Source organism: Lampetra fluviatilis, chromosome 67, assembly GCF_964198595.1.
Source record: "Lampetra fluviatilis chromosome 67, kcLamFluv1.1, whole genome shotgun sequence".
In the NCBI taxonomy this organism is placed as follows: domain Eukaryota; kingdom Metazoa; phylum Chordata; class Hyperoartia; order Petromyzontiformes; family Petromyzontidae; genus Lampetra; species Lampetra fluviatilis.
In genome coordinates, this window is record NC_136341.1 from 3878624 (window position 1) to 3892620 (window position 13997).

General features: G+C 55.9%; 1 protein-coding gene and 1 long non-coding RNA gene across 3 annotated transcripts in view; one reads left to right on the forward strand and one right to left on the reverse strand.

Moving 5' to 3' along the window:
- Positions 1-1162, reverse strand: part of LOC144952453 (uncharacterized) — a 9731-nt gene extending 8569 nt beyond the window's left edge. The window contains exon 1 of one of the 2 annotated variants that reach the window (XR_013640627.1): positions 1042-1162. This is a non-coding gene — a long non-coding RNA (uncharacterized LOC144952453). Of the gene's footprint in view, positions 1-847; positions 886-1041 lie in introns of those variants that run through there. The other variant, XR_013640626.1, reaches the window with a different exon arrangement.
- Positions 1-13997, forward strand: part of LOC144952371 (uncharacterized) — a 217961-nt gene that overhangs the window by 28933 nt on the left and 175031 nt on the right. The gene's annotated exons all lie outside the window — the stretch shown is intronic.

Sequence of the window (13997 nt, forward strand, 5' to 3'; positions counted from 1 at the left end):
CAGTACACACACAGTACACATACAGTACACAAACACACGTGTACACACAGTACACAAACACACGTGTACACACACAGTACACATACAGTACACAAACACACGTGTACACACAGTACACAAATACACGTGCACATACAGTACACAAACACACGTGTACACACAGCACACACAGTACACACACAGTACACATACAGTACACAAACACACGTGTACACACACAGTACACATACAGTACACAAACACACGTGTACACACACAGTACACATACAGTACACAAACACACGTGTACACACACAGTACACATACAGTACACAAACACACGTGTACACACACAGTACACATACAGTACACAAACACACGTGTACACACACAGTACACATACAGTACACAAACACACGTGTACACACACAGTACACATACAGTACACAAACACACGTGTACACACACAGTACACATACAGTACACAAACACACGTGTACACACACAGTACACATACAGTACACAAACACACGTGTACACACACAGTACACATACAGTACACAAACACACGTGTACACACAGCACACACAGTACACACACAGTACACATGCAGTACACAAACACACGTGTACACACAGCACACAAACACACGTGTACACACACAGTACACATACAGTACACAAACACACGTGTACACACAGTACACACTAACGCATTACACACCCGTGAAAAGTCGACACACACAGACGCGCGCACAAATGCACAATAATAAACGCGCTTTCATTGCCGTCTGCGCGACACGTTAACTTTTAATTGATCCGCGAGTTTAAAACTTTAAAAACTTTAAGCGAAAATCTCTGCAACAAACCGAGAACACCTCAGCGAAGTGGCCAGCGCACCGCGCCGTATCCCTCCGCCGCGGCCGCGTCACCGCCGCCCCGCTCAACGCAAAAAACCTCGTCCCGTCGTCTCCTTCCGCGCGCCAACAACAACATTGCACGAGCGGAGGGGTGGAGAGAAAATAATCCCTCGTCTTTAAGTCGATTTTTGTACGATTCTCACCTCGCTTAAACGTCGCCGGCACCTCCTCGGCTGCGGCGGCGGCGGCGGCGTCGTTGTATCGGAAGATTAATAAAAATGTAATTCTGAGGGGAAAAAACTAAAATCGATGCCGCCTCCAAACTCGCGCTCGAGATCCCCTCAGCGACTTCGCGGGATTCAACTGTCGAGGGGCGGGGTCGGGGGGGGGGAGGGGGTGGGGGGAGGGGTCGGGGGGAAGCGGGGGGCGGGGCGGGGGGAGGGGTCGGGGGGAAGCGGGGGGCGGGGTCGGGGGGAAGCGGGGGGCGGGGTCGGGGGGGGAGAGGGGGGAGGGGTCGGGGGGGGAGAGGGGGGAGGGGTCGGGGGGGAAGCGGGGGGCGGGGCGGGGGGAGGGGGCGGGGGAAGCGGGGGGCGGGGCGGGGGGAAGCGGGGGGAGGGGTCGGGGGGAAGCGGGGGGCGGGGCGGGGGGAAGCGGGGGGAGGGGTCGGGGGGAAGCGGGGGGAGGGGTCGGGGGGAAGCGGGGGGAGGGGTCGGGGGGAAGCGGGGGGAGGGGCGGGGGGAAGCGGGGGGAGGGGTCGGGGGGAAGCGGGGGGAGGGGTCGGGGGGAAGCGGGGGGAGGGGTCGGGGGGAAGCGGGGGGAGGGGCGGGGGGAAGCGGGGGGAGGGGTCGGGGGGAAGCGGGGGGAGGGGTCGGGGGGAAGCGGGGGGAGGGGTGGGGGGAAGCGGGGGGAGGGGTCGGGGGGAAGCGGGGGGAGGGGTCGGGGGGAAGCGGGGGGAGGGGTCGGGGGGAAGCGGGGGGAGGGGTCGGGGGGAAGCGGGGGGAGGGGCGGGGGGAAGCGGGGGGAGGGGTCGGGGGGAAGCGGGGGGAGGGGTCGGGGGGAAGCGGGGGGAGGGGTCGGGGGGAAGCGGGGGGAGGGGCGGGGGGAAGCGGGGGGAGGGGTCGGGGGGAAGCGGGGGGAGGGGTCGGGGGGAAGCGGGGGGAGGGGCGGGGGGAAGCGGGGGGAGGGGTCGGGGGGAAGCGGGGGGAGGGGTCGGGGGGAAGCGGGGGGAGGGGTCGGGGGGAAGCGGGGGGAGGGGTCGGGGGGAAGCGGGGGGAGGGGCGGGGGGAAGCGGGGGGAGGGGTCGGGGGGAAGCGGGGGGAGGGGTCGGGGGGAAGCGGGGGGAGGGGTCGGGGGGAAGCGGGGGGAGGGGCGGGGGGAAGCGGGGGGAGGGGTCGGGGGGAAGCGGGGGGAGGGGTCGGGGGGAAGCGGGGGGAGGGGTCGGGGGGAAGCGGGGGGAGGGGCGGGGGGAAGCGGGGGGAGGGGTCGGGGGGAAGCGGGGGGAGGGGTCGGGGGGAAGCGGGGGGAGGGGTCGGGGGGAATCGGGGGGAGGGGCGGGGGGAAGCGGGGGGAGGGGTCGGGGGGAATCGGGGGGAGGGGTCGGGGGGAAGCGGGGGGAGGGGTCGGGGGGAAGCGGGGGGAGGGGTCGGGGGGAAGCGGGGGGAGGGGTCGGGGGGAAGCGGGGGGAGGGGTCGGGGGGAAGCGGGGGGAGGGGTCGGGGGGAAGCGGGGGGAGGGGTCGGGGGAAGCGGGGGGAGGGGTCGGGGGGAAGCGGGGGGAGGGGTCGGGGGGAAGCGGGGGGAGGGGTCGGGGGGAAGCGGGGGGAGGGGTCGGGGGGAAGCGGGGGGAGGGGTCGGGGGAAGCGGGGGGAGGGGTCGGGGGAAGCGGGGGGAGGGGTCGGGGGGAAGCGGGGGTAGGTTTCGGGGGGAAGCGGGGAGGGGGGCGGGGGGAGGGTCGGGGGGAAGCGGGGGGAGGGGTCGGGGGGGGAGAAGCGGGGGGAGGGGTCGGGGGGAAGCGGGGGGAGGGGTTAGGGGGGCGGGGGGAGGGGGCGGGGAGGTGAGAAGCGGGGGGGGGGGCTAAACCCAGGATGGATCGTAGGCAGGCAGCCTAAATGTTTCTAACCTGCGCAGATGCTCCACTAGGGGGGTCCTCGTTTCGCAAGCGTAGAGAAGGGAGGGAATGACCGTGGCGGAGAAGACCTGAATCTTCGTGTGGAGCGACAGACCAGGTAGCTTCCACACAGCGTCACGCAACCGATGAAAAGATATTGCCGCTCGACTGATTCGGAGTGAGACCTCTGCTGTTAAACCAGAGCCGGTCATAAGCACACTGCCCAGGTATGGGAACTCTCCACTCTCTCCACAACTGCCCCATCACCGATTGGGAGTTGTGGGGGTGGAGTGCCCGATGGTACAAAATACCCAGGCAGGTGCTTAGTTTTGGTGGGGCTGATGGTAAGGCCCCACCTCTTAGTGGCACGCTCCAGTCTCAGCAGCAGCGTCTCCAACTCCTCTTCTGAATGAGCAGCTATTACCAAATCATCGGCATACATAACGTGGTTGACCAATAGGGAGCCATCCCTTGATCGCACCTGGGCATCGATCAGCCTCCCATTGTATCTGTACCAAATGGAAATTCCCCCGGTACAGCTATTGAAGGCTTCACGAACTACGTGGTCAAAATAGATGTGAAATAATGTGGGAGCCAGAGGACATCCCTGTCGCACCCCAAGGTGTACAGGGAAAGGCTCTGACTCCCGGCCACGTAGTTTTACCCGGGCCCGCTCACCATCATGAAGGTCCTTAATGATCGTGAGCACAGGGTCAGGGACTCCGAAAGCACGAAGAACAACCCAGAGCCCAGGCCTACTGATGGTATCATAGGCTTTGACCAAGTCAATAAAGTAGAGATGCAGGTCTTGTTGGAATTCCCTACACCTCTGCTGTAGCAGACAGACATAAAATATGGCATCTGTGCAGGACCGCCCTTTCCTGAAACCGCATTGGGGCTCCGCAAGCCTCTCCTCAGCGTGCCTAGCAAGGCGATGTTGAATAATCCTTCCCGGCACACTGAGGAGTGAGATGCCCCTGTAGTTGTTACAGTCTGTGCGGTCCCCCTTCTTAAAGAGGGGGACCACCAGGGCATCCTTCCAATCCTGCGGAACCCGTCCAGTGGCCCAGACTGTTGTTATGATGTCATGTAAGACAGTCTAATCACACACACAACAACAACAACCACCATTCGCCACTAAGTGGCGGTGACGGCACCACGACGCTTGTGCCAGGCCAAGTGCACCTTGATGCCACGTGAAGTGTCGAACGCCCGCTGGCAGGAGGTCACGGGGCAGACCCAGATGCCACAGGTCGACTGACCGAGATGACCAAGATGACTGGCTGATGCACCACCTGTGCCCCCTACTGTGCCAACTTGCTGTGCTTTAGCCTCCCGGCGCTCCGCTCGTTGTTGTGAGCGTCGCTCCTCCGCCCTCCGTTGTTGTTGGAGGGCGACTGCCTCCAACTGCCCAGTAGCGTCCTTCACGAGCCTCCTCCACAGAGGCCGATCTTGACACCGCTGGTACCAGTCATCGGCAAGTCCACTCAGCTCCACGTCCTCCTGTACCACATCACTCCATCTCTTCTCAGCCCGTGCCGCGCCCGTCTAGCCCCCTCGATCCGGCCGAACAAAAGCTGTTTAGGCATGCGGTGGCTGGGCATGCGGTGGCTGGGCATGCGGGCTACATGGCCCAGCCAACGCAGCCTTGCCTGCCGGAGGAGCTCACCGATGGGACTTTGCCCAGATCTTACACACACAATCACACACACAATCACACACACAGACAATCACACACACAGACAATCACACACACACACAATCACACACACACAATCACACAAACACAATCACACACACAATCACACACAACATCACACACACAATCACACAGACACACAATCACACACACACACAATCACACACATCACACACACAATCACACACACACAATCACACACACACATCACACACACAATCACACACACACAATCACACACACACACAATCACACACACACAATCACACACACACACAATCACACACAATCACACACACACACAATCACACACACACACAATCACACACACACACACAATCACACACACACAATCACACACACACACAATCACACACACAATCACACACACACAATCACACACACACACAATCACACACACACAATCACACACACACAATCACACACACACACAATCACACACACACAATCACACACAATCACACACACACACAATCACACACACACACAATCACACACACACACAATCACACGCACACAATCACACACACACAATCACACACACACAATCACACACACACAATCACACACACACACACACAATCACACACACAATCACACACACACACACAATCACACACACACAATCACACACACACAATCACACACACACAATCACACACACACACACACACAATCACACACACACAATCACACAAACACAATCACACACACACACAATCACACACACACAATCACACACACACAATCACACACACACACAATCACACACACACAATCACACACACACACAATCACACACACAATCACACACAACATCACACACACAATCACACAGACACACAATCACACACACACACAATCACACACATCACACACACAATCACACACACACAATCACACACACACATCACACACACAATCACACACACACAATCACACACACACACAATCACACACACACAATCACACACAATCACACACACACACAATCACACACACACACAATCACACACACACACACAATCACACACACACAATCACACACACACACAATCACACAATCACACACACAATCACACACACACAATCACACACACACACAATCACACACACACAATCACACACACACAATCACACACACACACAATCACACACACACAATCACACACAATCACACACACACACAATCACACACACACACAATCACACACACACACAATCACACGCACACAATCACACACACACAATCACACACACACAATCACACACACACAATCACACACACACACACACAATCACACACACACACAATCACACACACAATCACACACACACACACAATCACACACACACAATCACACACACACAATCACACACACACACACACACACAATCACACACACACAATCACACAAACACAATCACACACACACACAATCACACACACACAATCACACACACACAATCACACACACACACAATCACACACACACAATCACACACAATCACACACACAATCACACACACACACACAATCACACACACACACAATCACACACACACACAATCACACACACACACAATCACACACACACACAATCACACACACACAATCACACACACACACAATCACACACACACAATCACACACACACAATCACACAAACACAATCACACACACACACAATCACACACACACACACAATCACACACACACACAATCACACACACACAATCACACACACACAATCACACACACACACACAATCACACACACACACACAATCACACACACACAATCACACACACACACAATCACACACACACACAATCACACACACACAATCACACACAACATCACACACACAATCACACACACACACAATCACACACACACACAATCACACACACACACAATCACACACACACAATCACACAATCACACACAATCACACACACACACGTCTGCGACACTTTGCTTTATTACCGTGTCTGCGTGTCTGCCAGGGGCACCTTTGCCAGCGAGCGAGTGAGAGAGGCTGAAGGCGCAGGCCCTGCAAGTGCGCGGCTCAAAACCACTGCAAGCGGACGGGCACCGCTGATTAATAATACGAATAATTCAAATGTCTCATGCTCATTCCATTATAGCAACACAAACACCTCTAGACGCCACGGGATCACCTCCTGGCCCAGGATGTGACTCAAGGCCAGTAATAAAATATGCCCAAAATGTCCCCACCAATATATTGCGATAAAAATATTCAAAAAAATGATAATTTCGATGATGCTATGGTAGTAAAAAAATAACAATTTGATAAACCTTGGGCACAAACTCTGGACTTGTCTTCATGTACCAATGCATCGATCTCTGTTTATATGATTGCGTTGTACTTTATGATTCCCTAATCTCTGCCATTACATACGATGAAGCAAGAAAAGGTACACACACAAAAAACAGAGCAATGTAATACAATACGCTATTAGACATTATTGTAAAAAAAATAAAGAAAAAGTCCATCCCACGTCTTCTTAGGTTTTTTCGGTAAAGTCACGTAGACGGTCCCACCTGATGACGGAGACTTGTGTTGCCTCCGAAACGTCGTGAATTTTATTTTGTTTTGTTTTATTTTACTTTCATTAATTTTAATGTTTTTTTTTTACCTACGTGACTTTACCGAAAAAACCTGAGAATACGTAGAAAGTTGTTTTTTGTTTTTATTTTATTTTACTTTCTACGTGACTTTACCGAAAAAACCTAAGAAGATGATTCCTTGCAGTCACGAAAGCTTCAAATCTTGAATCCATCCCACGTGTTAGTGCTTTTGTTTTAAATTTTAGGCAGGAAATTCGTTTTCAAATTTAGATTCGTTTTTTCTGGGGGGGGGGGGGGGGACCCCCCCAGACCCCCTGGAAGATTTGGTCCCCCCCCAATGTTGACTCCGTGGCTAAGGGCTTGGTGCGTCTGATCATGCCGGCCTGATCATGAAGGTTGTGATTACGGGTGAAACGTCGTACTCAAATTATAAATACCCTTTGGTTCTTTCGGTAAAGTCACGAGGGTACAATAAACACATTCCTCCTGCGGAGGGAGCTGGTAGGAACGTCGGGTTGCTCGGTCAATGGCCTGCAGGGTCAACGGCCAGGGCAACGTGGTGTATTCCGCAAATTTGCCCGACTGTGAGGGCGGGCACAAGCCGGTGTGAGTAGGTTGAACGTTGAGTTTTATAAGGGCACCACGGGGTGAGCAGCCCCTCCCCACCCAGCCCCCACCCAGCCCCACCCCTCCCACCCAGCCCCACTCTCCCCACCCAGCCCCATTCTCCCCACCCTCCCCACCATACCCCTCCCCTCCCCTCCCCACACTCCCCTCCCCACCCAGCCCCACCCTCCCAACCCAGCCCCTCCCCACCCTCCCCACCCAGCCCCACCCCTCCCTCCCCACGCAGCCCCTCCCCACCCCACCCAGCCCAACAATCCCTACCCTCCCCTCCCCACCCAGTCCCTCCCTCTCCACCCAGCCCCTCCATACCCTCGCCTCTCCACCCAGCCCCTCCCATTTTTTTATGCACGACGGACGGACACAATAATCCCCTGTGGGCTGGTGGAACCAGGAGGTTCCTAGCAGCAATGACACGTGTTACACTGGTGGTGTCAACATGTTCAAACACCCAAAATCGAGGAGACCTTTCGCAAAGAATCAAGTTCACCGCATGGACCGCATGCGGTGAACATGCAGACATCGTACCCTTAGGTTTTTTCGGTAAAGTCACGTAGGTAAAAAATAAATAATTAAAGATAAATAATAAAAATAACACTTGATACAGCAATCGTGCTGTGACGGTTCCACCTGAAGACGGAAGCTTGTGTTGCCTCCGAAACGTCGTGATTTATTTTTATTTTTTTTCTATAATTTCTTTTATTATTTATTATTATTTATTATTTATTTTCCCCCTACGTGGCTTTGCCGAAAAAACCTACGAGTATGAATCCTTGCGGTCACGAAAACTTCAAATCTAGAATGCAAACATCGCTCTGATGGCGATATTTGGTGCATTGTGGCAGCGTCAGTAGACCAGGAGAACGCGGCAATCCTATAGGGCTACACGGGGGACGCGGCAATCCCATAGGGCTACACGGGTGACGCGGCAATCCCATAGGGCTACACGGGGGACGCGGCAATCCTATAGGGCTACACGGGGGACGCGGCAATCCCATAGGGTTACACGGGGGACGCGGCAATCCTATAGGGCTACACGGGTGACGCGGCAATCCCATAGGGCTACACGGGTGACGCGGCAATCCTATAGGGTTACACGGGGGACGCGGCAATCCCATAGGGCTACACGGGTGACGTGGTAATCCTATAGGGTTACACAGGTGACGCGGCAATCCCATAGGGTTACACGGGTGACGTGGTAATCCTATAGGGTTACACGGGTGACGTGGTAATCCCATAGGGTTACACGGGGGACGCGGCAATCCCATAGGGCTACACGGGTGACGTGGTAATCCTATAGGGTTACACGGGTGACGTGGTAATCCTATAGGGTTACACGGGTGACGTGGTAATCCCATAGGGTTACACGGGTGACGTGGTAATCCTATAGGGTTACACGGGGGACGTGGTAATCCTATAGGGTTACACGGGTGACGTGGTAATCCTATAGGGTTACATGGGGGACGCGGCAATCCCATAGGGTTACACGGGTGACGTGGTAATCCTATAGGGTTACACGGATGACGCGGCAATCCTATAGGGTTACACGGGGGACGCGGCAATCCCATAGGGCTACACGGGTGACGTGGTAATCCCATAGGGTTACACGGGGGACGCGGCAATCCCATAGGGTTACACGGGGGATGCGGCAATCCTATAGGGCTACACGGGTGACGTGGTAATCCCATAGGGCTACACGGGTGACGTGGTAATCCCATAGGGTTACACGGGGTACGCGGCAATCCCATAGGGTTACACGGGTGACGCAGCAATCCCATAGGGTTACACGGGGGATGCGGCAATCCTATAGGGCTACACGGGTGACGTGGCAATCCCATAGGGTTACACGGGTGACGTGGTAATCCTATAGGGCTACATGGGGGACGCGGCAATCCCATAGGGTTACACGGGTGACGTGGCAATCCTATAGGGTTACACGGGGGACTTGGCAATCCCATAGGGTTACACGGGGGACGCGGCAATCCCATAGGGTTACACGGGTGACGCGGCAATCCCATAGGGCTACACTGGTGACGCGGCAATCCCATAGGGTTACACGGGGGACGTGGCAATCCCATAGGGCTACACTGGTGACGCGGCAATCCCATAGGGTTACACGGGGGACGTGGCAATCCCATAGGGCTACACGGGTGACGTGGCAATCCTATAGGGTAGTCAACATCTCGTCATTGTGATGATGAGAGATAAATAAACAGCAGCAGGCGTCAGGGTCGGGGTGGAGCCCACGACCTCCTGTAGAACAGGCGAGGTAGTCAACATCTCACAGCCACCGTGATGATGATGAGAGAGCGACACACAGACTCCGCACATACAGCAGAGTTGGGGTGGAGCCCACGACCTCCTGTAGAACAGGCGAGGTAGTCAACATCTCATAGCCACCGTGATGATGAGAGAGACGCAGACTCCAAATATACAGCAGAGTTGGGGTGGAGCCCACGACCTCCTGTAGAACAGGCGAGGTAGTCAACATCTCGTCATTGTGATGATGAGAGATAAATAAACAGCAGCAGGCATCAGGGTCGGGATCGAACCCACGACCTCCTGTATACAAGGCGAGGTAGTCAACATCTCCTAGCCAACGTGATGATGATGATGATGAGAGAGACACGCAGACTCCAAATATACAGCAGCAGGCATCGTCAGGGTCTAGATCGAACCCATAACCTCCTGCGTACCAGGCGAGGTAGTTAACATCTCCTAGCCACCGTGATGATGATGATGAGAGACCCAGACTCCAAATATACAGCAGCAGGCATCGTCAGGCTAGGCATGGAACCCACGACCTCCTGCAGACCAGGCGAGGTAGTCAACATCTCCTAGCCACCGTGATGATGATGAGAGACGCAGACTCCAAATATACAGCAGCAGGCATCGTCAGGCTAGGCATGGAACCCACGACCTCCTGTAGACCAGGCGAGGTAGTCAACATCTCCTAGCCACCGCGATGATGAGAGAGAGACGCAGACTCCAAATATACAGCAACAGGCGTCGTCAGGGTCTAGATCGAACCCACGACCTCCTGTGTACCAGGCGAGGTAGTTAACATCTCCTAGCCACCGTGATGATGATGATGATGAGAGACCCAGACTCCAAATATACAGCAGCAGGCGTCAGGGTCGGGATCGAACCCACGACCTCCTGTGTACCAGGCGAGGTAGTTAACATCTCCTAGCCACCGTGATGATGATGATGAGAGACCCAGACTCCAAATATACAGCAGCAGGCATCGTCAGGCTAGGGATGGAACCCACGACCTCCTGTAGACCAGGCGAGGTAGTCAACATCTCCTAGCCACCGTGATGATGATGATGATGAGAGACCCAGACTCCAAATATACAGCAGCAGGCGTCGTCAGGCTAGGCATGGAACCCACGACCTCCTGTAGACCAGGCGAGGTAGTCAACATCTCATAGCCACTGTGATGATGATGAGAGACGCAGACTCCAAATATACAGCAGCAGGCATCGTCAGGGTCTAGATCGAACCCACGACCTCCTGTAGACCAGGCGAGGTAGTTAACATCTCCTAGCCACCGCGATGATGAGAGAGAGACGCAGACTCCAAATATACAGCAACAGGAGTCGTCAGGGTCTAGATCGAACCCACGACCTCCTGTGTACCAGGCGAGGTAGTTAACATCTCCTAGCCACCGTGATGATGATGATGATGAGAGACCCAGACTCCAAATATACAGCAGCAGGCATCGTCAGGGTCTAGATCGAACCCACGACCTCCTGTATACCAGGCGAGGTAGTTAACATCTCTTAGCCACCGTGATGATGATGATGAGAGACCCAGACTCCAAATATACAGCAGCAGGCGTCGTCAGGCTAGGCATGGAACCCACGACCTCCTGTAGACCCGGCGAGGTAGTCAACATCTCCTAGCCACCGCGATGATGAGAGAGAGACGCAGACTCCAAATATACAGCAACAGGCATCGTCAGAGTCTAGATCGAACCCACGACCTCCTGTAGGCCCGGCGAGGTAGTCAACATCTCCTAGCCACAAGAATAACCCCCTAATCGCCTTGCCCATCCCCTCCGCTGCTAAGTTTGCAGAAGTCGTCAAATCCACTTATCGTCTTACAGGCGATCATCCACAACAGCTTGCACGCTTGGATCACGCGGTGGTGATGGGGGGAGGGGTCTGGGGATAGGGGCACCCAGCCTGGCACCAATTCTCGCGGAATATGCCCGTCACCACCACTGCCATCATTACCAAAACTGTCGTCATCATCATCATCACGATTGGCATAACCACAGCAATCAGTACCACCACCATCACAATCATTACCATCACCACCACAGTTATCTCCACCATCATCACCACCACGACCATCATCACTATTATTACCATCATCACCACTGCCATCAGCATCACCATCCTTACCACCACCATCATCATGAACATCATGAACATCATCACCACAATCATCTCCACCATCATCACCATCATCACCATCATGAACATCATCACCACAATCATCTCCACCATCATCACCATCATGAACATCATCACCACAATCATCTCCACCATCATCACCACTGCCATCAGCATCACCACCATCAGCATTACCATCCTCACCACCAACCCCATCATCACCACGGCGCCTGTGCCAGGCTAGGTTAACCTTAAGGCCACGTTCGGTATCGAAGGCTGCTGGCAGGAGGAGGTCACGGGACAGACCCAGCAGGTGCCATGGGTTGACCGACAGAGATGACTGGCTGATGCACCACCTGTGCCCCCCTACTGTGCCAGGCTAGGTGCAGGTCACGGGACAGACCCAGCTGGTGCCATGGGTCGACTGAGATGACTGATAGATGCACCACCAGCTGTGACCCCTACTGTGCCAACTCGCTGCATTTTATCCGCCTGGCGCTCCGCTCGTTGTTGTGAGCGTCGCTCCTCTGCCCTCCGCTGTTGTTGGAGGGCAACTGCCTCCAGCAGCGTCACAGTGCACCTAGCCTGGCACTCGCCCGGTGGCGTCCTTCACGAGCCTCCTCCACCACTGAGGTCGATCTCGACACCGCTGGTATCGGTCATCGGCAAGTCCACTCAGCTCCACGTCCTCCTGTACCACATCACTCCATCTCTTCTCTGGCCTGTGTCACCCACCCACTCACCAAATTAGCTCCATCTCGTCTCTAGCCCGTGTCACTCCCCCACCGTCCTCCCACTCACCCACTCACTCACCCACTCACTCACCCACTCACTCACCCACTCACCCACCCACCCACCCACTCACCCACCCACTCACCCACCCACTCACCCACCCACTCACTCACCCACCCACCCACCCACTCACTCACCCTCCCACCCACCCACTCACCCACCCACTCACCCACTCACTCACCCACCCACCCACCCACACACCCACCCACTCACTCACTCACCCACCCACCCACCCACCCACCCACTCACCACCACCCACCCACCCACCCACTCACTCACCCACTCACCCTCCCACCCACCCACCCACTCACCCACCCACTCACCCACTCACTCACCCACCCACCCACCCACTCACCCACTCACCCACCCACCCACCCACTCACCCACCCACCCACCCACTCACCCACCCACCCACCCACCCACCCACTCACCCACCCACCCACCCACTCACTCACTCACTCACCCACCCACCCACTCACTCACTCACTCACTCACCCACCCACCCACCTACCCACTCACCCACCCACCCACCCACACACCCACCCACTCACCCACCCACTCACCCACTCACCCACATCTCTTCTCCAGCCCCGTACCGCGCCCAATCTAGCACCCCCCGCCCCGCTCCCCCCCACCTCCATCCGGCTAAACCGCAATCCGCTTGGCCACGGCAGTGACGACATGACCCAGCCGGGGTGACCGAGCCGACCCCCCCCCCCCCCCCGACTGCGCTGATGCCGCTCTGTGGGGTTCAACCAGAGGTCGCAACCGGGTACCCGATACCCGTACCCTACCCGATACCCGGCTACCCGTACCCGGCCAGGTACGGGTACCCGTTTGCGACCCTGGTGCGGCCTGGTATGGGTACGGGTAGGCCGTGAGTCACTGGTGAGTCACCGTGATTGTCACTCATTCCCCA